This window comes from Cataglyphis hispanica, chromosome 5 (genome assembly GCF_021464435.1).
Source record: "Cataglyphis hispanica isolate Lineage 1 chromosome 5, ULB_Chis1_1.0, whole genome shotgun sequence".
Classification (NCBI taxonomy): domain Eukaryota; kingdom Metazoa; phylum Arthropoda; class Insecta; order Hymenoptera; family Formicidae; genus Cataglyphis; species Cataglyphis hispanica.
In genome coordinates, this window is record NC_065958.1 from 6,888,408 (window position 1) to 6,912,958 (window position 24,551).

Genomic DNA, 24,551 nt, shown 5'->3' on the forward strand with positions numbered 1-24,551 from the left:
AAACGAATAATACAAATGACGGCAAGAGAAAACTTCTACGTGGCATTCTTTTTCTGCGTTGCAGGTTTATCTCCGAAGAAGGGCTGTAAGACACTAAAGGACAGCTGGCACCAAGGAAAACAGCAAATCGCCCGGGAAAACAGACCGCAGGTTTTCTTGCGTACGATCAGTAATGTTCGCTGTGCCAGCCATGGCGAGGAAAAAGGGCGTAGATGTTATTCGGCAAGGACAAGAAAAGTGCATACGGCATGCACGAGACTGCACTGTGAGTCATCGAAGAGCACATGTGTCCATACATATAAATCATAAAAACACAATGTCCTGAAATGCCCGCCGAAGATTCTAAGATAAAATTGCTATTGTCTTTGATAGTTTTATATTTTTAGTCGCAGTAACATATTTTTTGTATAATTAAAAATTGCATTATCCGCAATTGTATTTTCTTATCTTTTTTTTCAAGGTTATCAAAAATTCAAAAAAATATTTAATTATTAACTAAACTATTAATTGTAATTGGCCGAAAATAATTTAGATAAAGTTTAATAAAGTCGTTCCGGAATTCGGCTTTATTTTTCGATAAGCCATCTTATCAGGAAGTCGATCGCTACCGAGACTTCCTTTATGCATACGCGTAAGATGCGCACGATCGTGCATATATGCTGCGTGCATTATGCAAACTACGTGTCCACGAGTTGGCATTCGCGCATGTGAGAACGTCATGTTCCAAGATAAGTCGCACGCTTAATACGCAAGCCACGCGCACACACACACACACACACACATACGTTCACCACATGCGTATTTACACATTCGCCGCAGTGATATATCGATACTTATATATTATACCGATATATATCGTTGGGACGTGCGAGCGCGGGTGTCTGCACCGACACACATAACTTCCTTGGCCAAAGATAAACTGTAGCCGTTAAACATACGGAAGGCAACTAACCGTACCGCCACATATACATCCATTATTAAACCGCTGTATAGTTTCAATCGTCGTATCTATGCCAGATTATATTAACATACATTACATATTTGCACGGAGAAACGTTTATTAATGCACGAGAATGAACGTAACTGCGTATAGGATTTATACTTGTTTATCGAATATATAACACGTCATATATTGATATTTATTACGATCATTGTGTGATATTTTTGTACAAATAAATCCTCAATTTCTGACAACCACGCAGCCATGCAGCTATTTCGTTGGCGCGAAATAATTATCTCTTACAGACGTAAATCAGCGTAAGAATTCGTTGCAATCTAAATCTGTTTGTTGCGGGAAAATAATGATCTATATATATATATTTCAACAAAACCTGCACGATAAGACTGCATTTCTTACGTTGCATCTGCATAAAATGTATCGTCGAAGGTAAAGTTACATATAGATTGACGCATGTGTCCGTCTCTGCCTTCCGAAGAATGTCAACACGTGTGGCTTTCATGGTCGAGGAACACCGGAAAGCAACTGGCGCAGAAGACGAACACGACAGATGGTAGATACGCTTCGTTTAAAAAACTCTACCTCCTCCAAAACGAGAATGTAACGACGCGTTTAACATATCCGGCATATAAGATAACAGGACCAAAATATTCATATATATTATGACTCAAAATAAACGCACGCTTATATGAAACGGAAATTGCCTTTTCTTCCAGATTTTCTAAAAATTTAGGCACTAATATATTATATTAAAATCTCAAAGATAATTTTAGTTTTTAATTTTATATAGTTATATATAATTTATTTTCACTTGCGCGCCACCTCTTATGTGTCAATTGTTAAATAACATTGCTTTGATGTACTATTTGAGAAATAAAATTGCTACAAATTTCTCTCTAACATCAGAATATTATTAAATATTTTTAAGATCTAAGAATTTTCAAGTTACAGTCAAGGTTATTAATAAAAAAATTACTTACTATAAAAATACTTTTATAGTAGATTTTAGAAATATATTCTGCGATATATACGATATGTGTAGACACATTAAGAAAAACAAATTGATCGAAAGGAAAAAAAAGAGAAAGAGAAAGAAATTACACAAGATATAATTTTTGATGACACCATGGAAATATTCGCAGCGTTGAAAGGTTAAAGAAATCTCGCACAAATGCAGGTCTTGCAAAGAGCAAAGATCTCATTCGTCATGATCGTGTTGATCTCCGCAGCGAACCGTATCATCAGCATCAACGACGCGTGCACTTTGCCGGATACTGCTTGCTCTAAGCGAGCATCTGTATAAGAAAGTAACAGTGGTCGGCATGTGGTCCGTGACTAAAGAAAAACACGTACGTCGCGATATGGAAGAGAGTGGCGACCGACAGTCTGCGAAGCCGCTAGTAAGCCGACATAAGCAGAGTCAATTTTCAGTGAGTGTTCGAGCGGTAGGAAAGGATTTTGTTTGCTCGACGACGAAAAGGCAATATTCCGTTCTAAGATCGCGCGATCGCGTTGGGATTGGGAGGAAGTTACGTTGGTAAGTGGGTAGATAGGTAGGTAGGTAGGTAGGTAGGTAGAAGATCGCGAAGAGGAAAGTGAGGTGAATGATGATGGGGAAAGAGGAGAAGCAGCGGAGCGAGAGAAACACGAATGAGGAGGCACACAGAGAGCACTATACCTTTGTTCTCTCCGAGACTTATCTAGATACTTTTCAATAAAGTTACTTGACACACCCGCCGCCGCGCCTCACCGCCACATCAAAACTTCGCCATCGGAGAAACGCGACAACGGGCCGCCTACGTTCTGAGTATAACGAGTCGCGATCGCCCTCGCGCCCCTGTCGCGTCCTCCTTTTCGTCCGGAAAATATCTTTCGAAACGACACGGAAAAGCTCAACGTGGTAAGTCGTCGTCGCGAACGGACGAGGGGAAACGCGATTTCGTATTCCGCCAGTATTCACGGCAAAATGTGGTGGCGCGTGACTCCGAGCGAAGAAAGCGCGGCCGGACGTGTGTGTGTGTGTGTGTATGTGTGTGGTTTCGCAAACAACGGCTATGTTGAATATTTAAAGATTTAATCCCGTACGACAAAGTCCCGCGAGTGGCACCTGCGTTTCCAATACGCGCGAATAAGTAAAACTCGTCGCAAGGTGCCTGACGTTATGATGATGTGAAAAAACATCGAGTCATGATCATTGAGACTAAAAAAAACATCGGTATTATTACAATTAACGCCTTCTTTCATATATATATATATAAATGTGTGTGTTTTGTATATGTGAATAATTGTTAATTAAATACATATCAATTCAAACATTATGAAATTCTTTCAAAAATATACTAAAGAAAATTGTACTTCTGTCAATTATAAAAGCTCGCCGAATAACTGATCAAACGTCAATGTTCTCTTTTCTGTTAAATATTCTACGACAGATTTTAGTTAAAATTCAAACGTCAGAAAGGAAACTTGCGTGATCACTCCAACGGATTAGCTTTCGTGGATAAAATGTGCGGAAATTGTACGGAACATTGCGAAACAACCGGCTTTGTGTTTACTCGGTGCGATGCGTTACGAGCGGATTGTAAGCTTCGCGTTATACAAGCGGCCTATCAAGTTTTATGATGAAACGCGTACGCCACAATTCGCGCGCGCGCGCGCAAACTTCTATCTCCTAGTGAAAACTGATATTTATCCGCATCTCTGAATTTAAGCGTTAAATCGCAATGTCTCGACCGATGTAAGCGTATTTGGACGAGCATTTTACGTATATTTTGTTACTTTAATGTCGCGAAGCAGCCGACACACGCGCTGCAATTCTCCGTCACAAAATACGCCAGGCACAAAATGTCTGTCGTTAAGCTCATAATCCCCGCATTAGTCTACAAATGTAGAAACATTTATATTGTCCACTATTATTCCGTCAACGTATTTGCCCATGTACAAACATCGACTCACGTATTATATTTTCCATGACTTGATTATTGAATATATATATATACAAACACATTAATTAAAGGAAGAGGAAATATCATTTAAATTTTTAACACTTGGATATCAAGAGCGGATGCGCTCTACAGAAGAAAGATCCTTCTTAATGAAATTTAATTTATCGTTCAAAGTCACCTTAAGGTGAAAATAATTAAAACGTAATACGCTCTCATCGAAAACGCTTTGTCTTGTGAGATAATTTGTCTTCCGGAGACGCGTAAAAGAAAGACTGTCTCTTTTATATCCATATATTTCAACGATAAATTATATCTCAAAAGCAACAACTAGTGACCAATATCTTTCTTATCCCTAGATTCAGTAATAAAAATTAAATCTCGTACGTCATCGCTATAAAACAGTTTTGAAAAGTTATGAAACTAGAGACTAAAATAATTTCAATTATTCACGCGCTTGCGATCTTTGTCGCAAATTGAGATTTAAAATCGAAATATACAAGACAACTACGAACAGTTATGCTTGATAACAGCGTTACGCTATTCACGCTTAATCAGACAATGATTTATATTCTTGAATAAAATCCCGAGTGCATCGCGATCTATGGCGCATGATACAATAACGCGGGGCACAAATTATTTATCAAGCATTTTATCACCGTGACCGTAATGATACTACAAGCTAGCACAATCCCGCCCCGCCACGAAAGCATTTTCCGTGAAAGCTCATTGCGCAAAAAAATTGCTGTCGCAGCGAGAGCTCGGCTATGTAAAGCCTCGGATAATCGCAATGCGGCTCATCGAAATCTAATCTGCCGTCAAAGATAGCCTCGGTGTTAGAATACCTAGGCAGTGTGCCTCATATTTTCTCGAGATACGCGGCGCGCGATGCGACGTTGAATATTTAAAAATTCTAATCAGGAAGGCGTATCTTGCCGTGTTTCCAGTATCGATTAACGCGCGCTCGGCGGTTGAGGGAAAGGAATGGCGGCGCATAGTTGTTTCGGTTTTCAGCGGCGTCGGCGATGAAAATTCGAGCGCCTTTCCTATAGCCACGACGAAGAGAACCAGATGGAGAAAAAGAGAGAAAGAATCGTGACAATAGCGATAGATAGGTGTGTAGATGGGTAAAAAGTACTGCAGCGACACATTTGCATCCCGAGTTACAGATTCGATGCGTCCACATCCTAATCAAGTCCGCCGCTGCTATGCCGGCACGCAACTCGAAAATAACCCACCGCGATTTTTCAGCCTTTTCGCGGACATCTCAATTTATATGGAAATAGTATTGTGGTTATTTAGCTTTTTTTTTCATACCTTCTTTCATTTATCAACATCACAGCATGCAAACCCTGCCCACGTTCCCTGGTCTATCTGTTATCATTTATCTGTGCATCAGCAGTTAACAGCGCGTTATCGCGACTCGTTTTATCAAGCCTCATAATGAGGTTCGTGTATAAATAGATCGTATATATAAAACGTGGTTAAATAATATCTGCTGTTGACATCAGAAAAGGAATTAGTCCGAGATAATAAAGGTGCAGATTATTGTCTCGGATTCATTGTCTTTTTTCCAAAAGATTACAAAAATCTGTGCACAAGGATATTCAACATATCTTTAATATAAAAGGTAATATAATGAAAAGGAATTATCGCAAAATAATTTAATTGGTTTGCTCTTTGATGCTGTATTCCTTTAAAACTTTATTTGCTATTGCGATATGTACCGATACTTTCTTTCGTGTGTGTTCTAATGTATTGAGAGAGTTCGATTAATATTAAAAATTTAGACACGATGTAGCTTTTACGATGTGACAAGACAAAATAATATCGCTATTCGTCGCTTGATATCGGAGAAAATTGCACTACGTACTTCAGAAAAGTGCATTTCGATGTTTTTCATCTCGACAGAGGTTCTTCACATGACGGGCGATCCCTCGCAAACTTGTAAAGATGTATGCCTCGAAACTTGTAACGTTGCCCTTATTTGCCTACATTTACATCCGAGTTAAAGATAACGACCACGCTATGCCGTAGACAGCCACGGGATCAAAGGCTCGCTCTCGTTACGCCTCCTCGTTTCAATCGTCGTCAAGTTGCCTCGTATAATTGCGACAATCAAAAAATTATGATTTACGCTATGAATCTCTGTACGAGAAGCCTGAACTTTCAAGAAAATGAAATATTTATGTCTAGTAAATGTAAAAGGAACGCTTGTTTTGACATTATTAGCATATTTGCAACATCTTAAGTTTATAAACATGTCAACACACAAGAGCAGTTAAAATTTAGCTAAACATTTTTTATATTTGAAGTTACATGAAAAGATATCGAGTGATATTTTATATATTTATATGATACTAATATTAATAATTATTTGATTAAATAATATTAAAAACACGAAAATATGAACAAGAACCGTCCTATTTTCATTTTTAACATATTTTGAATATCATATGTAAAATTATGTATTTATATTTTTTGTTTAAATATTGAATAACTAAAAATATCGACGCTCGGCTAAATTTAAGAGAATGATAAATATATATGTATAAATCCGTAATGTGAAGGATAAGACACTATTCCAACTCACGCGACACGTATCGCCCCTCCATATGTATATGTATACACATATGTGCGCTTACGTTAGATATATCGCTGCACCGCGTACAAACATAGACGCATCTAGAGAGAGCAATAACACTGATGAATGCGGCACATACTTGGATGCATCGATGCTAACATAATAAGCGGACATATCTGCCAAGCGTATACTGTTATGCGCCGCTATTACAACCATTTTACGACGAATGTGACGCGTGCGAAACCTCCTTTTAGAATCCATCCGCAAAGTCGATGAGAATGAAATAGAATTACACATTCGTGTGATAAAAGATAAATGAAATAAAATAAAATAATATTAGATTTATCATATGTGCGCGTACGGAGCAATGAATGAATAAATTGCGTGCGAATAAATTACATTGCGTGACATATTATGTAACACGATCATAATAACTGTTCGTAAAGATTTCCATAATCTAGGCAGTTGCGAAATACAAGAGATGTTTTATATACAACCTCATAATGTAAAAAACGACGCTTTTGCGAATCTCGAACGATGCATTAATCGCGATGATATTTAAACAAAAACTCGTACGGCGAATATATTCATTGAGGCTGACTCGCGCCTCCGGCACGATGATCGCCGCAAGCGAACCGCGTAAATTCTCCTTAACGGCGGTCCTATGCACCCGCGTTCTCATTCAGCGGTCGAGGTCCCGCAGTGTGCTTATGCTTATAGCGCATAGCGACGCGGCAGCCGAGCTATTCCATGCTGGCCTAGGCGCTGGCTAAGCACTTCTGTACATACCGAATACATCGGTGAGGGAGGATACCGTATAACGCGCCCCGGAGCGACGCACGGGGCGCCGGGTAGAAGGAGCGAAATATTCGGGAAACGGATATCGGACAGAAACGACGGCGATGTGTAGTAGTCGACAATGGCGCGCGGGTGTGCACGTATCGAATGGCAGAAAGAAGGGGGGCAGACGCGTCGGCGGAATGCTTAAATCGCGGAGAGATCGCTCGTGAGAGCAAAAAGCCGAAATGATTGATGCGTCAGGGACCGCGTGTATCTGTCAAGAGAGATTCAGTCTTCTGTCTTTTTTTTTTTCTTTCTTTCTTTCTTTTGCACGATGCTGTAAGCCCTTTTTCTCGGGATTTTTACGCTTGAGGAATTAACCAAATTTATTATTCAATTCTACGCGAGACGCAAATAAGTTTCAGTGATTTTTTTAATGTATGTTTTTTTTTTTCTTGAATCTGTCCTTTTTAATTTTTACATTATCGTATTTGTACGTGATATAATAATGTTCCTATTGCCTTCGAAGCCGCTTTCCATTTATATTTATATCGGGGTACTACGATACAAAAGAGAAAGAGGGGGAATAAAATTTCTTTCCATTGAAACATTTAGCATGTAATTTAACAGAGACGCGTGCAATACTCTAGGAAGCAGACTCCGCTCGGAGATTTCCGCACATAGCGAATCACATTGGCGTAGCCGCAGAATACTAAGCTATATACAGAAGGAATGAGAGGAGGCATCCGTGAGTGCGAGGCTGGAATTGCGCATCACGTTTGAAATCACCGCGAAAGACGAGTGAATGAAAGAGAAACCAAATGAATGCGAATAAAATAAAAGTGCAAAATCTAGTATTTAAAAAATGCATGAATAAATATTATTTCTATCTAATAATTAAAAATGTTAGGAAATTTTCCGCGATATTATATTACCTTATTCCTTCCTATTAATTTTTACGATATATAATCGATCAATAAAATATCAATTTAAACACAGTCGCAAATAATTGTATTTACGTTCAATTAAATCAATCACATAAGGGAAGACAAGTCGATACTTTCTTTTTATAATTCAAAGGCTCTCTTGATATTTTCCCTCTTGACTATATATATGACGCATGCTTCTGTGCGTATCAAGCTCTGTAACTTTTTTACTCGAGATTCTCACAGCAAAGAGAGAGAGAGAGAGAGAGAGATGAAAGAAATAACGAAGCGAGTGAATGAGACGGGGTTACATGGACGGGTTTCGTTGTGTGTTCGTAAACGTGTATCCGGAAATGATAAATAAGTCGTTGCGGGGCTTATACACATTCACGCACTTCTTCGATCAGCACGGCGTGCTTCTATCGCATAAAGAGACAGAGCAAAGATAATTACAGCGCAAGGGAAACTTCCGCAAAAGAAGGAGAATATATGTATGTGCGTGTGCAAGGGGTGGAGTTCTATTGGAAATACGCATGCGACTGCTATCAAGATGCCAATTATTCGCATAATTACGTATTACATGTATTTCTTTACGTTTTTTTGTTAAATTTCCTTATGAAAATTTGAAAGTGGAAAGTGTATTTCTTTAGAGTGTATCTCTAATCAGCAATATAAATAAATTATAAAAAAAATTTCTTTCATTTAGTTTTTATTTTTACGAGATAATTCAATTTGGAATTAATACGGATAAATTGCGTGCAGAGATCATGATTGTATTCGGACCTATCCGACTATTAACACAGCGGATTAGGACTGCACGTGACTGTGGCAACCTTCTTCGCATCGCTGTGAATAGAGAGACGCAGATGAGTGCTGAGGGTTAATTACCGAATGTCCGAGAGTGGTCAAGGAGGTCGCTTCTCACGACCAATTCCGCAACCGCGCTCGCGCACATCGCCGTCGTCGTAATTCCACAACAGAATTAACGGAATCGCCGGAAGGGCGGAGCGGAATAATCTCGGGGCAATGGCGGCAACGTGCGCCGCGCGAGATAAAGACCGGATCCTTTCTCGTCAGCAGCAAATACGGCGGGGAACCCTCTACGGTGATTAAGCCCTGTCCGAAAGTACAACGGCGAGAGCCCGTCGAGCCCGTTTCACCAAGGGTAGTAGGTAGGCAGGCAGGCAGGCGAGGAAGAGGAAGGGCGAGGATTGGTGGAGAAGAGGGCAGAGACCCCGGAATAGGGAAAACCGAAATATCGACGAGATAGCCGCCGCCGCCACCACCACCGTACCCCCGACGTGTGTATAAATGGTGGAAATGCGTGCTAGCTCCCGTCCCCTTCACGCCCCTTCTTGCCCCCCGGGCTATCCTTCCCTCTCTCTCGCTCTTATTTTCTTTCCTCATCTATCTCTTTCTCTTTCCCTTCTCACACTTCACATCCACTTCTTCATTCCCTGCTGCCCTTCCCTGGCAGAAAGACACGGCCGTTTCCATATCCTCACTCGATGGTCCCTGGCGCGCTGTCGATATTCGTTATGCCCCGTTTTCTCGATACATAAATACACTAATGCCGAATCTCTTGCGATCTCCGAATTGAGATTCTCTTATTTTCGACTAGCTAATTCGATTAGAAGAAATTGCTAGTAATTGCATTAATCTCGATTGCATTTGTGATTTGAGATTCTCTTATTTTCGCATTGATTTAATATAACTAGAGGAATATATTGGTAATTGCATTAGTTTTTATTTCTTTCTTTGTTTAATATTACATGCATCGGATAATTTACGACGGAGAAGAAAAGCATCGCGAAAATTTATTTAAATTACATGGAAACATAGAAATTTTGCATCACCGATGTGCACGAATATGTGTGGAAAATATGAATACGATGTCTCTTTTGCGCGGCGATCTTTTCCCCTCTATGTGCGGTCTCTTGGACTATCGTTTTCTCCACGCTCTCGTTTCAGCAACCCTTCCAATGTTCTTCCTGGCACTCTTTATCGATTTTTGAACTCACCCGCACCGGAATATCCTATAAACGAGTACATGGTAATCCACGACCCGAGCTCGAACACCGTGAATAATATCTTAATGCTCGGACGTCTTCTGCGGAGCGTGTTCCATTCGAAAATGTCTTTTACGATCTCATATAAAGCGTACGTTATAGAACCGTTGTATGAAAATCGCCAAGCCGTCCGGCGATCCAATTCTAGCATATTCCTCTTTTCTTCATATCCAAACCGATGCGCCGTTTCTAATATTGATCTATTATTGAAATTCAGCAAACGCAGATATTTAGTCCCTCTTTTCTTTATAATATTTATTTAATAATTACAAAATAATTTTAAATAATTATTAAATAGTTGATTGTTTTAAATTCTCTCTCTTATCTAATTCCGATCTATTAAAAATACGAAACGATAATAACGTTAGATCGGTATCAATTCTCCGTTGAAAATTGGACTTTTCTCTTTTATCGAGCCGAAAGAAGATTCTCTTCGTGCTTTACGAAAGAACAAGCAAAAAAGCGATTTTCACTGTTTCGAAAATCGTCTCGGGGCGAGTAGCGAACACGCTACCTTCTTTCCGCTGCGATATCCTTTATTTCTCGTTTGCCTCCTCGCTTCGTTTCCAATAATTTGCTCGAGCGTGCCTTCCGATATCCTCGACGCCTTTTATCGATTTTCGAGCGCTTGCCTCGCTCCATCTTCGTTTTATCGATTTTCGTGTTTACATACGCGATGCGCTGCGAAGTGTAAATCCACGCGAAGTGTGATCCACAATCTAAGAATACGATAAATCTTATTACGTGTTCCGGGACTTGGTTTCTGTCTTTTATTGTGCCGTAGTAGCGTGCACTTCCCACATCGCGTCAAGGGCCTTGGCCCGTCCAAGAATGCTTTTGTGTATCATTGTTCGTGTGCGAAGATCGCTCTTTTTATTTTCCCATCTTCTTCGCCATCTCTACGATCGCCGCTCCGCCAAACACTAGCGCGTCTCCGTATCGGGGCAATGATTTTTAAGCATTCTATTTTCACCGTAAATTTCACGGTAAATGTGGAATTTTACGGAAATAAAATAACGATACAAAATAACAATTAGATTAAAATATCTCTTGACAATTTTTATATTAAAAAACGATATAGATCTAATACTTGTGAATTGAAAAATTAAATTAATATTTTTTTTTTTGTAAAAAAAATTTCCTAAAATGACCAATTCTATTCGCTTCTGAAATCGCAACTAATCTTTCTAGGGCAACTTGATGATATTTCTCTCAACGACTTTATCGATTTTAACATTTACCTAGCGCGCTGTAAATGCGCTGTGATCCAACATGGCGCCGCGCGATAAATCTACATACTACGTGCAACGCAATTTTTTTTTTATTTTTATCTTTATCGCGTGCCAATTCCTCGCCGTGTAGCCACCACTGTTTAGTAAATCATCACTCGGTTTGGGCGTATCCATTCATATTCGGACTCGCCTTTATTCCTATCTTCGTCCATTAAATACACTTACATTATATATTTTAATCAAATTTTTGAATTCTGAAAATTAATTTAATCAACAGTAGAGACACGTGTATATGATTTTTTTTATGATTTTTGCAAAAAATATTACTTGTATATCTTCATTATATTTTAATTATGCATATAATTTTCATTATACATTTCTTTTCTATTTTCTTAAATCAATTTATTCCATTCCTACACAAGCTTATATTTTATATGCATTGGTCTTTCTATTATTTTTTTATTAAACATTTATATTTAAATTATTAATTACAAAAGTATTTCCTCTTCAAAATCGAATAATATCAATCTTGCTGTTTACATTTTATACGATTCAATCTTTAATATTTATAAATAAAAGTACGATTCTGTAAAAATATAACTTAGCTCTTTCTCTTTCTTTCTCTTTCCATATTCGCCGTTTGCATTACGAATGATACCGATTGGATCGCGCGCGCATGCCATTTCTATGCAGCTTGCAATCCTCTCCCTACGCTGTAGGTTTTTCGTCATCCGACCTAAAACGACATCCCTTCATAGATCACGCGAGATCCTTTATCCGTCCGAGTATTTACCCGCCACGCTAGAAATCCATACGCATCGCGATCCACGGCGCGATAAATCGTCGCGCTCGCACCGCGCGCTTTTTGTCTCTGTCTCTTCGTCGACCTCGTCCGCCTCTCGCCTTCCATCCTCTCCTCTCTCTCTCTCTCTCTCTCTCTCTCTCTCTCTCTCTCTCTCTCTCTCGGGAAACCCGCGATGGTGACGCTGCAGCACCTCCGATGCTTTGTAAATCGTCGTCTGTTTGCATGGCGTCACTCTTCCGTCTTGCCTCCCGCGTCCTACGCGTTCTCTTGTCTTCGACCTCCGCTCCGCGCGCCTGCCGTTCCCTTTCCCTCTGTGCAAAGTTCCGCGGTCGTAACTTCGTTCGTACGCGAGGAAGCAAATGTTATTTACGAGCAAAGTCGTCGTCGTCGTCGTCGTCATCCCAATCGTCGTCCTCGCCGTCGTCGCCATCCTCGTCGTGTAGTCGGGCGAGACGCGGCCTTCGTAGGATTCCGATTGCAATTCCCTCTGTTCCAATCAAACTCCTATTTTCCGCGGGGGCTCTTGGCATGCGACGATAATGGAAACGGGGGGCGAGACACGGAAGAGAAACGAGTCGGAGAATCGAGCGAGCTAATGGATGAGGACGGGGCGCGACTATCGCGTAAAATTTTTTTTTCCCACGCCCAACGACTCGCTTTTTCGAGTCGAATCGCGCAGCGGGAAATGGTACGACGTTATTGCCAAAAATCCTGACCGACTTTTCCCCTCTCTTTCTACATCCGTCAGAGACGATAGAAAAACCTTTAAAAAAAAAAAAAAACCTCAGACAAGACGTCAGCGCGTGTCAAAGTGAGTGATAAATTCGAAAACCACGGAATGGAGAGTGCGAGAGGAATGTTTTCCCGTGCGATGTAGATCGAGAAAAGTTAGCGCGAGGGCGGTGGGTTTTCGGCAGCGTGAATTAGTTTACCCAGAAGCGGTAATAAATTGTTTGAGTTTGGGAATAAAATCGAAACGCGCGCCGCGTGTCGTCGATGAGAGAATCGTGAGAGTCGTGCGTGTTTTCGCGTCGCGCACTCGTGCGTAATCGAATCACGGGACCTTCCGCGACAGAATCGATCGGACGGTTGTATCTGGAAGTAAAATTCCAGGTCCTGTAAATCAGCAAATTTTATTGCGCCGCTGTCGTCGGCGCTCTTTATCCAACTTGGACGCTCGTAGGCCCATGAAAGTCCGCATTGCGGTTTTCCAGCACTTTTTTACCGTCCGGCATCTACTAAAGTCGCGCGCCGCAAAAAGTGAGCCCTTTAAATCTCTATCCTTTATACATCAATCCGTGTCTGTAATTTCCGAGCTTTTAGTTTGATTGAAAATGATCGCCATCCGTGACATAAAAACGCGGTCTATCGAAACTAATCTCCAAAAAGATGTCGGCCAGTTATCGACATATTACAAACAGTTACATTATTATTATCAGTTCCATACGAGAATATGCGCAAAGAGAACAATGAAATTTACGCATTCCTTGAACTTTATTCAAATTTCTCTACGTTAATTCTTATTAAAATGAGTATATAAAATACACGCGAGAGAAACTTCCAATTTGTGGGAAGCAATCTGTGACGCAGCTACCTTTAAGAGCACGAGCGCACCGCGCTCGTCACGTATTATTACTCGCGCAAACAAAATATGTATACGCATTGCGGTCAGACGCATTTTTTAACGTTCGCGCAAGAGCACGCGCTGTGCTACCGGTGTGCAATTCGCCGCACCACAAGCGGTAAACATCAAACTTGTGTGCTTATGACTACTGGTGTTGTCCTATGTACATAGAGTACGAGGTGAGATGGAAGGTGGAGAGAGTAAGAGACAGAGAAGAAGATAAAGAGGAGGAGAGAGCGAATAGGAAGGAAGCGTGGACCGAGAGGATGCAAAACACGATATTAGATCGGACCTGGTACACGTATGCACACACACCTATGTATGCACGATGCAAGATCGCGGCACTAAACGCGAGCGGAACGCGCTCGGTACGTCCCTGGAATTGCATCTATTTTCGAGAGATCTCAGTCTCTCCTCTGATATAAGCGATATATATACCGTGTTGCTACGAAGTTATATACGGCGTGAGCAGAGTTATCGAGATGAGCAGGCGACCGTGAAAATCAAAGCTGCGGACGGTTTATTGGAGCGCGAAAATTCGCGAGGATCTCTTCGTTCTATACGTACGATAAATCAATAAATTCAGGGATAAGTAACTTCAGTCACTCTTTCAACGTCCGACATTTCGCGACATTATCAAATCTCTCCGTTACAGTATTGACAAACCGCAATCTCATTCCGGTAAAATCTTGACTGATTGAGATCTTGATATGTGAACCATTTATTTTGAAAGCGAAGAGAAAATATACCTCCAAATCTATGAGAAATATTAAATTTCGAAGAAATATGAATATAGAAAATCGATTTATTGCAGAATATTGTAAGAGTGTACATTTAGATGCATATAAATATCTTTCATTTATCTGTCACAGAAATCTAATATAAAATAAATTTTCACCAGAAATTCGTATACGAAGAAGATATTGGCATTCCGCATTTCCACAGTATACATTATTTATCGTAAAACAAATTTTAATTTATTTTTGAAAAAAAAAACCCATTTTTATGCTAATATAATTTATATCGGATCAAATAATTCTCGTGTCTGTGTGTTACAGACCCCGAAAATAAGCTAGCAATAATATAAACAACAAATAATAAATTTACAAAATTGCTCACCTTATGGTCGTTCTGTCGTTGTCCAATGTCTCTACTTTTGTTCATTATCTATTCTTTACTACTCTTTTATGACACTCACTCACGGTGAACTACGATGCACAATAATCAAATTGATTATCAATTAACATTTTGCAAGTTTAATAATTAATCGCAACGCGTATTTTATTATTATACATGGTGATGAAAGAATAACACGAAATTACAATCGCACAAAACTACGATCCGCATAAATTCTCCGATCAAATTCACGCTAGTCATTTATCGTAGCACAATGTTAAATAATTTTTGTAATAAACGACAACATAAAGATATTACGGCAACATCTATTTATCGAAGCAAGTGTGACTGGAAGAAACAGCGACGTGTCCTTGTTTACATACTTGGCAGTATGTCGGTGCGGTATAGTGGGGTATAACCTTGCTACAACAAGAGGTATCGGGAAGGGGAAAAGGACTAAAGCGACGCGCAGGAGACGAAAAGATTATTATTATTCTGTCAACCTTCATACGCGTTAAGGAAATTATCTTATATGTTGTTACCTATCGATATAAAGTTTCTTCTATCTTGGCAGCCTTCGATAGTGATTTCCATCATCTTGTAAAATTAGTTTTCCATACATTACACAATATTGGTAACAAATTACTACTTGTTGATAATACACGCACTAGTTTAAGAATGATTATTATCTTACATTATAACAATAAATACACATTATAACGCCAATAAATATACAAGTTAAAATTAAAATTGCGTAGAATGCAATATTATCACGTAATGAAAATACGTCGAATATTCGTGCGATAGATTTCGATCGAGTAAATCATACAAATGTACTAACAAATCATCGATGTATAAAACTGAGTATTTTTACTATACGGTTGACAGATACACAGGGTGAGCCGAAACGTTCCGGTCAGACTTTGAGATTTTGTAAAAACATAGAAAAAATTTCGTATAAACATAGATCGAAAAATTTCTTGATACATTCACGATTATTTTATACATTTTTACAAATATCAGGGAAAATATGCGTTTTTTAACAAAAAGGACCAAACAAAAGTTGTAGAGAATTAAATTATCTTTCAAATGAGATCAAAATTATTGAGGTTCGTTCCATTGGTTTTGAGATAACAGAGTTTCAAATGTACAAAAAAAGTATTTTTTCAGTTTGCTCGAGCGCAAATGACAAAGTCACGACAATAAAGTAAACAATAGCGTGCTATATGTCGAAACTGCATAGCATGTGAGAGTTAATTTTCCTAAAACCACGAAATATTTAATGTACTACAAAATAATGAATTAATTAATACACAATATTCTGCCTTGGCGCTATTGCTTACATGTACATTATCATGACCTTGTCATTCGCACTGCGAGACTCAAGCAGCAACAACGTGACACGCTCTGTATCGTATTATTTTCGCTGCTATTATATGATATAAAAATTTATACATACATATACATGGATGATTTGTTAATATATATATTTTACATATTACATGATTTACTGGATCGAAATATATCGCGCGATTAATCAGGAAAATGACTACGCATTTTCGAATATCGCATTTTGCGGAATTGTAATTTCAATTTGTATATTCATACTTATGATATAATATAAGATAACCATGATATATGCTATTTGTTATCAACATTTGTGTTGTCATATCGCGATACATTATGCGAAACATATGCTTCAATAAATAGCCGTTGCCGTAATTTTTTTATTTACGTATCATTTATCGCAAGAATTAATCAACATTATATCGCGGCAAATAGCACGGAATTTGATTGCACTGTTGGATATTAAACAGATTCTTAGCTTTGCGTTATTGTAATTTTCATATTCTTCCATCGCAATGTATAATAATAAAAGTATGTATCGTATACGATTAATTATCGGGAGTGCCGCAATGTGCCGAGCGATCATCATATTATACTAATTATTGCAATCGTAATTAATTGTGAGTGAGAACCATGAAGAAGTAGCAAAAGGACAGTGCGTACATGAGAGAAGAAGAGTCTCACACAAAGGAGGACATTGGACGATGATGGAGTAAGTAAGATAAATGTAAGATAAATAACTTACAAGTTAATTTATTATTTATTATGTATATGAAATTAATTGCTTATCTTCGCAGTAATAATTTTTCTAACATTATTGCGTGATAAAAGATATCTAAATATAATATCTATATATAAAATATTCTATATTTTTTTGTGAAATTCCTAAAATATTTATAATAAATCTATAATTAATTAAGTTAAAGTAATTAGTTGATATTAATAATTAAAAATTATATATATGTATATATATATATATATATATATATATATATATATATAACCATTAATTTTATTTAAGATTTATAAATATTTAGATTGCTTATATAAAAATTAAATAATTTCGTATTTGATTGCATAATTTTTGTACATTTAAGATATATCTCAAAAAATTATATAATATTATAGAAAAAAGTAAAAATTAGTATATAAAAAAATAATATATATATTTAATACTACACATTATAAGATTAAAGTTAATTTAATTAAAAAAGATTTTGATAAAAGATGTGACGAGTTTTTATACATCTCTAATAGGAATATTGCACTTTCACTATATTTCTCGCTCTCTCTTTCTCTCTTTCGCTTTTTTATTCCCCCTCTTTTTTCTCGCGCTCTTCACGCTCTTTGTGGCGAATAAAGTTTTTCTGCAGACGAGAAGGATTTTCCTTGGGAGTCGGGTAACGTCTCGCGTATTTTCACAGACGGTTCGAGGTGACCCAATACGAGAAACTCGAATCGCTTTTTATGAACGACGCAAATGACTCCGCTCGTAAATGGCGGTGGCGCGAAAAAAGGTCCATCCCTACAATAAGGTTTTTTTTTCCACGATCGCTTTTCTGCCGGCGGGCACAATACATCGCTGCATTTGCGTATTTTTTTTTTTTCTCTACTCCATAGCGTGATGATAGAGACTCATAGGGTCGTTGAACTTTGAACACTCTGTAAAGGGTGTGAGTTGCAGTTTTGATAACGACTCGAATACTTTTAATTGATATCTATTTGCGTTTGCATAGTTTATATATGCGTTGGATATATGTATATGTGTTTCGATCAGAATATTACGAGAAAAAAATAAGAAAGAAAAGATTTCTTTTTAATTTAATTGTAGCATGTTAAAGCGATAATATTTAGCGATTTAAAGCGAAATTTTCATGTAATCTCAATATATTAGTTTAATAATATATGATCTTGGAAAAATGCATACGTAAATCACCAAGGACGACGTTTTCCGCTTCATCAACTTCTAATTTGCACGTTCCGTAAGTTTCCGCGGTTCCCTGATTACAATGTTAAAGATGTGACAACCGTGAGCCCTACAGCGAACAAAGTTCTATCTCCAATAGGAGAAATTTTCCCCGAGAGTCGAGTAACGTCTCTGGCATTTCCATGGATGAATCGGACGATCCGATGAGAAAAAGAGAAAGAGAACCCAGAATCGGTTTTTATGAACGACGCAAATGAGTGCGCTCGTAAATGGCGTTCGTAGAAGAAGGGTTATTTTCGCGATAAGGTTCTTTATTCTAATTATTTATTTTTTTTTTTTTTTTTTTTCGTATGTTGCCTTTTCCGCGCGCGATGAGCACTCATTTTTACCTACGCTGTGCCAGTTACGGTGAAAGTTCATCGAGATATCGCAACATTCGAGCTCTGTCAATAGCCGAACTCTGGTATACCAATTTCTAACTTTGCGCATTTTCCTTAAATCCCAACGGTAGCTCAATAACGTTGTTAGAAAGAGGAGTGCCCGACAACTACGAAACAAACTTAAAGAGAGCGAGGCGCGTTCTGACGAACTTAGAATATCCTACGATCTTAACAATGCTGGTCTGATTACTTTCTGTCCAACTATAAATTATTTGTCTTTTTTCGCGTCAATATATATACGAAAAGATTGCAGTATTCAATATGCAGTGTGAATGTTGGACCGTTTAAGATTAAACCAAAGCTATATAATATATATGTGTCCGTATATGTAGTACAATCGTAAGTATACAAGTCAGTCAACGAAAAAAAAAAAAAAAAAAATTGATTGCATCTATGACCCTTGAAAGATTCTTATAAAATTTTATTATATCGGAGATAGAAAAATTCGCGCTAGATTTCGTCGTTTATCCGATTATTCTTGAGAGAGAAGACCAAAGTGAAGCTGAGCTTTTTGAACGCGGCGCATCCCCCCGAAACGAGATAATAATATTTTTTCAGCGGAAGTGGGGTGGCTGGCAATGACGATGCCGAAACTATACGGTTACAAATCCTGACAAAAACGTCGCCGAGTTTGCCGGCGTGTCTGGCGTATCGAAAAACGTCGGGTCCGTTGTCGGTTCAGCGACGAACGGAAAGGGAGCGAGGAAGAAAACGGACGTATGGACGAACGAACGACGAAGGAACGGTTTAAAGAACGCCCACGTTCCTCCTCTTTGTCCACCAAGATCGCGTTATCGGCCGGCAAAATATTGTTATCGCAGCACGCGACGGTGAATCACCGATGCGAGAGCACAAAGACTCGCCTGCCCGTCGAGCAAAAGGAAGGATCCGATAACGATTGACCGACCGGCGAAAACATATCGAGACTCGAGGCATTGACGCGGCAAAAAGACCGCGGGAGAGAAAGATAGAATGAGAGAGAGAGAGAGAGAGAGAGAGAGAAAAGAGCGAATGCGGCGACGGGTGTTGCTGCATGCGAAGGATGCATTATAGAATTACGACGTGAATGGCCGTTTCAAAGTTTGCTGCGCGTAACCGAAGTTGCTCCGCGAGTATGCGGCGCGAATGGAAAAGCGGCGGTGGCGGCTACATCCACGGGGTGCTCCGTAACGATACACGCTCACCAGAAACTTATACGACTTCGGGCGGAACGAAACGCGAATGTACTGAGTGTACTTGAAAAGTTGGCGAATTTCGAGTCGATTTTTCCACGGCGAAAGTTTGATTGGCCACCATCCCATTCCGCCAACTTTTTAATTTTCAATATTACATATATCTTGAAGACTGGAACTTGAATTAAAATTTTGATAAAGCTAAGCTCCACTTTAGATTGACTCAAAGAATAAAGTTATTATGTCTATTTGCTGCACTTCATTTTGCTCAATGCTTTCTGAATGGTTGAATTATGAAAAGGCGCAGATGCTATAAATGTAACATCAATTAGATGATTCCGTTTGCATATTATTCCTATTTCTTTGATTCGTAATATCGATGATCCGGAATTACACGTGACTTCTGGGACACAGCGTATAGAGGGGGAGGCAAGGAATCGCGTGGCGCTTGAGTGGGCAAAGTGCACAGCTAGCTATTCAGAAATCGTGAAACGGAAACGTCGAGTGCCATTCCTCGGGCCCCAGGATAGGGACGATGGAAATGAAACGAACGGCGGCAGGCAGCAGGCGATATTTTATCTGATTTTATTTATGTCGCGCGTCAGCAACGGTATCCAATTTTCCCCTGAAAGATCGGTAAAGCGCTGTTTCCGGGTAAGGTAGAGCGTCTGATACATCATCCTCCCGATAATAAACAGCGTGATATTTCCAATTTTCGGCATATACATACGTGAATTCGCGCCGACGTGATGCGATATTTGCGAGGCGTGCGAAATATATGGGAGAAAAGGCTGGAGAAGGGCGAAGGGGGAAAGGGGGAAGGAGGGAGGGGGGGAAAAAAAGAGAAGGAGTCGCGTCGCGTTGGAATCGTGCAAAAGCTACGCGTACGACGGTTCTTACAAATCCGACGCGCGCGACTCGTGAAACTTACATGCCGTCGCCGGCGACGAAAATAAAAACGCGCCCGGCTACATTTTCACCGGCGCGCGCTTGCATTATGCAATTTTCAGCGAATTCGAGGCGGACATCTTGCCGTGCACTCCGCGTACGTGCCGCGCGAGACGCGTTTTTATGCGGCTCTTGAATGTGTCACGATGTTACCGAACGGCAAGCGGGTGCGGGTGGATCCTTTTCCATTATAATCCTCTAAAGCGTACAGAGTACGCCGACTGGTTAATATCCCCGCTTCGACAATGCAAAACGTGCAAAACTCGGATGATCCTCTTTTTCAGTTAGACATTTCGCATATTAGTTTCGCGCACACGACAAAAATCAAGGAGATGAAAAATAAAACAAATTTTTTTTTCAAAGAAAATCCACATTTTTAAAGCAATCAATTGAATTGAATAAATTATGTAATTCTTAAGATTATTAAAAACCTAAAAATATGACAGCGACTTACTGTATCAAATTTGCTGTATCTAAAGTTTCGACAGTGCAACGGACCGCTAACACTAACGATTAGCGGCATCGCGTTTGCGTGTCTTACTCATCTAGAATTTCATTTTCCATGCATCGATACATACATGGTGCCCGATATGCCGGCACATCTAGTCGCGTATGTTCCAGACAGGACCACGTCCGAGAGTTAATATCCATTGGCATACACACATATACACACATTGGCGAAATGGAAGCTGCCTTGCGGCGCACCTTAGCCTCAAAATCAATACGGTCCTGTGCATCGTGCGGCGCCCGTTATTAAAGACGCTCCGGCGGCCCGGCACCGGGCATCGCGCGCCGTCGATGGCGCGGCGTTGATAAATATTCCGTAGATGTGCCCGGGACAATCGTGAGATAACGACCGAGTCGTGTCAGCGCCCGATGAGACGACCAGAGACGACGCTTTTGTTCGGCCCGAGCACGTACCGTATATTAGTGTTACACGGGAAAAGAGTCGCAATGGCCGAGAAAAAAATCGGAAAAAAACCGCGCTTGTTCCTCGGAATATACCCTTAAGCCGTCGCACGATTATTGCTGTTCCATCTTAGGATGGAAATTCCTAACGTGCAATTTTGTGCTTATAAATAAAATTTCTTCTATAACGCGAAAAAATGTGTTCCAATGATTTGTTAACGACGATTCGCTATGATTTTTAATGCGCATTTTTTGTTGAAGATTGCACAGTTCCAATATAGACATGATTTCTCAAACCATGTGTGTATTTGTCGTGTATTCACGCGTGCATATATATGTATTATATAATACATATATATTCAACCTTATATTCCTTATAAATCTCGTGCTACCTTGCATATGCCAAAATTCAAAACAATTACTCTTTTAACATTCTACTTGTTTATATTAATTGTAAATAATAATTCCATTATGTATAACGCAAATTAAAGATTGCAGGAAGGGAACTGCCTAAATGTTATTAATTACCGGAGCGCGTCTTTTGCATGCGTAGCTTCTTTAGTCAATTAATAAAAATATAACTCTGTAGCATACATTCTGCATAAACAAAAATGTTAAAAGCAGAAAAAGTCGATATATGTCACGGTGGGTCGCGCGAAATTTTTTCTCTCTTATCGATTATTACTTTGGTATCTTTTATAACCATCCGCAATATCTGTGACATTTTTTTAATAATCTTATTAAAAAATCAAATCATTAATTCATCTTGAAAATAAGTTGAGAAAATCTTTAGGTAGATAGATAAGAAATAGACTTCCGAGTTTGAATTCCGATGAACGTGAGGCGGTGAATTAATTTTGAAAGCAAGTGAGATCACTTGGACAATTTTATTACGCAAACAGTGAAATATTTCGCACAATGAAAACGACGTTCCCTATCTTGCAAGTGATCGTCGCGCGTTGCCGCATAATAACTCATTTGATCAGAGACGTCAATGCTTTGTGTAGCCTAAATTGTAATCTAGGATAACTTTCGGCTTTGTCACGGCGTCCCTCTCTGTTTATCAGTTTTCCCAGTTTCCGCGATTTCCGCAAAGTCAACGGTATTAGCGCGTTTATCGCGCCATTTCATTGCAGTTACGTCCTCCGGCTGCCTGTTAATTCGTCCCTTTCCACTCGGGTCCTTTCAGTTGTTCAGTCGTATTCTTAATGCCTATTCAAGGTGGTATCGCGATACGAAACAGACTCGCGCTAATAATGTCGCATTACTATGACCAGCGTATTGTCACGTACAAAACGGCTCAGAGTTGAAACTTTGCCATCGCGAAACTAATAATGACATAAAAACCATATGTATATGACCTATGTCCCATATGTGTTTATTTTCGATATTTACAACAATTTAATATTTTGTGTCGTTTTTATTATTTGAAAAAATTAAAAAAATTTTACTAGAAAGAAAAAAAGAAAACATCGCGTGATAAAATACGTATAAACGTAAAAAAAAAATTTAAAACTTTAAATTGTGAACGTCAAGTTGGCAATATGATATAAAATTCCACAGAAATCAAATCACGGTTTTACAGTCATACATTCCGTAGACGCCAAATAACTTTTTTCTAAAACTTTTTCGCGCTATATTTCTGTGGTTAAGACACATTTCAAAACGTTAAAAGCATTTTAGAAAAATCAAATTTTTACCTGTCAAACTGTGCAGAGCTGATGCAGTTTTCGCGAATAGCATTGGTTTCTACCTTCACGAATAAATTGCTGGAGGTTTTGATTGAAAAATAACGTATCGTCTTTTTTTCTGATTTCCCGAGAATTCTCGTAATTATAACACGTGTCGATTCGCGCAACTTAAATGCATGATAGCTACCGAAGAAAGAGATGACAGAGAGAAAAAGCAATTCACCGACGAGAAAAAAAGTCGCGCCAGAGAAAAGAAAAAAAAAAAAAAAATAGAGACTAAACAAGAATTTAGATTAAATTCAGAAACGTGCGTTCGAGGATGCGAATGCGGGGGAATGAATGGATGCTGTAGGTGTATTAGATTGTCGTGACGTACACAACGACACCATCGGTATTTGCGTTATGGAACGTGATTCGTCCGAAGACATAATTTTGCGATGTGCACCGCCGGATATTTACGAGCAACGTTTTCTCCTCATTTTATCGTCATTAAAGGACCGTCTTGTGTAACCACGCGTGCGCGTTTGACTGACATTGTGATTGTCACGTTTTACCCATTGAAGATTCTCTGTGACTAAACCCGTCTGTGACAATATAACCCTTTTCGCAAAGTACTGAAGATGTTTCGAGCAGATACGTTTACAAGCATGAATATCATATCATGTAAATCTTATTCCAGAACAGAATATATTCTCCATTCTATATCTATGATGTTTATAGAGTATGTTATTGATAGGATATTGATAGGATATTATTGATTATAGGGATGTTATTGAAGGTAATAATTAATAATACTATTATTCACAATATGCATATTTCGCGAAGATATAAAATATCAAATTTTATTCGTTTTGTGCTAATCAGGATAGAATTTAAAATTTTTATCTTTAACTAATGGAAAATGTAGAAAAAATAGTGATAGACGTAATAGAAGATGCTTTCGCTATGATGCAACGAGATATGAAGTCTTGCGTACAATATAAACTGCAAGATATAACTGTGCTACTAATTTAATATTGAAAAAATTGAAGTATATTAGAGGATATTGAAAAAATTGGGATTTTGCTATTCTATTCAATTT

General features: G+C 38.9%; 1 protein-coding gene across 4 annotated transcripts in view; it reads right to left on the reverse strand.

Moving 5' to 3' along the window:
• The window catches only part of LOC126849974 (semaphorin-1A), a 217,935-nt gene that overhangs the window by 190,801 nt on the left and 2,583 nt on the right, over positions 1-24,551 (reverse strand). Inside the window, exon 1 of one of the 4 annotated variants that reach the window (XM_050592475.1) lies at positions 15,040-15,354. The exons of the other annotated variants lie outside the window; for them this stretch is intronic. The gene's annotated coding sequence lies outside the window, so the exon portion shown is untranslated. Of the gene's footprint in view, positions 1-15,039; positions 15,355-24,551 lie in introns of those variants that run through there. 4 annotated transcript variants of the gene reach the window in all.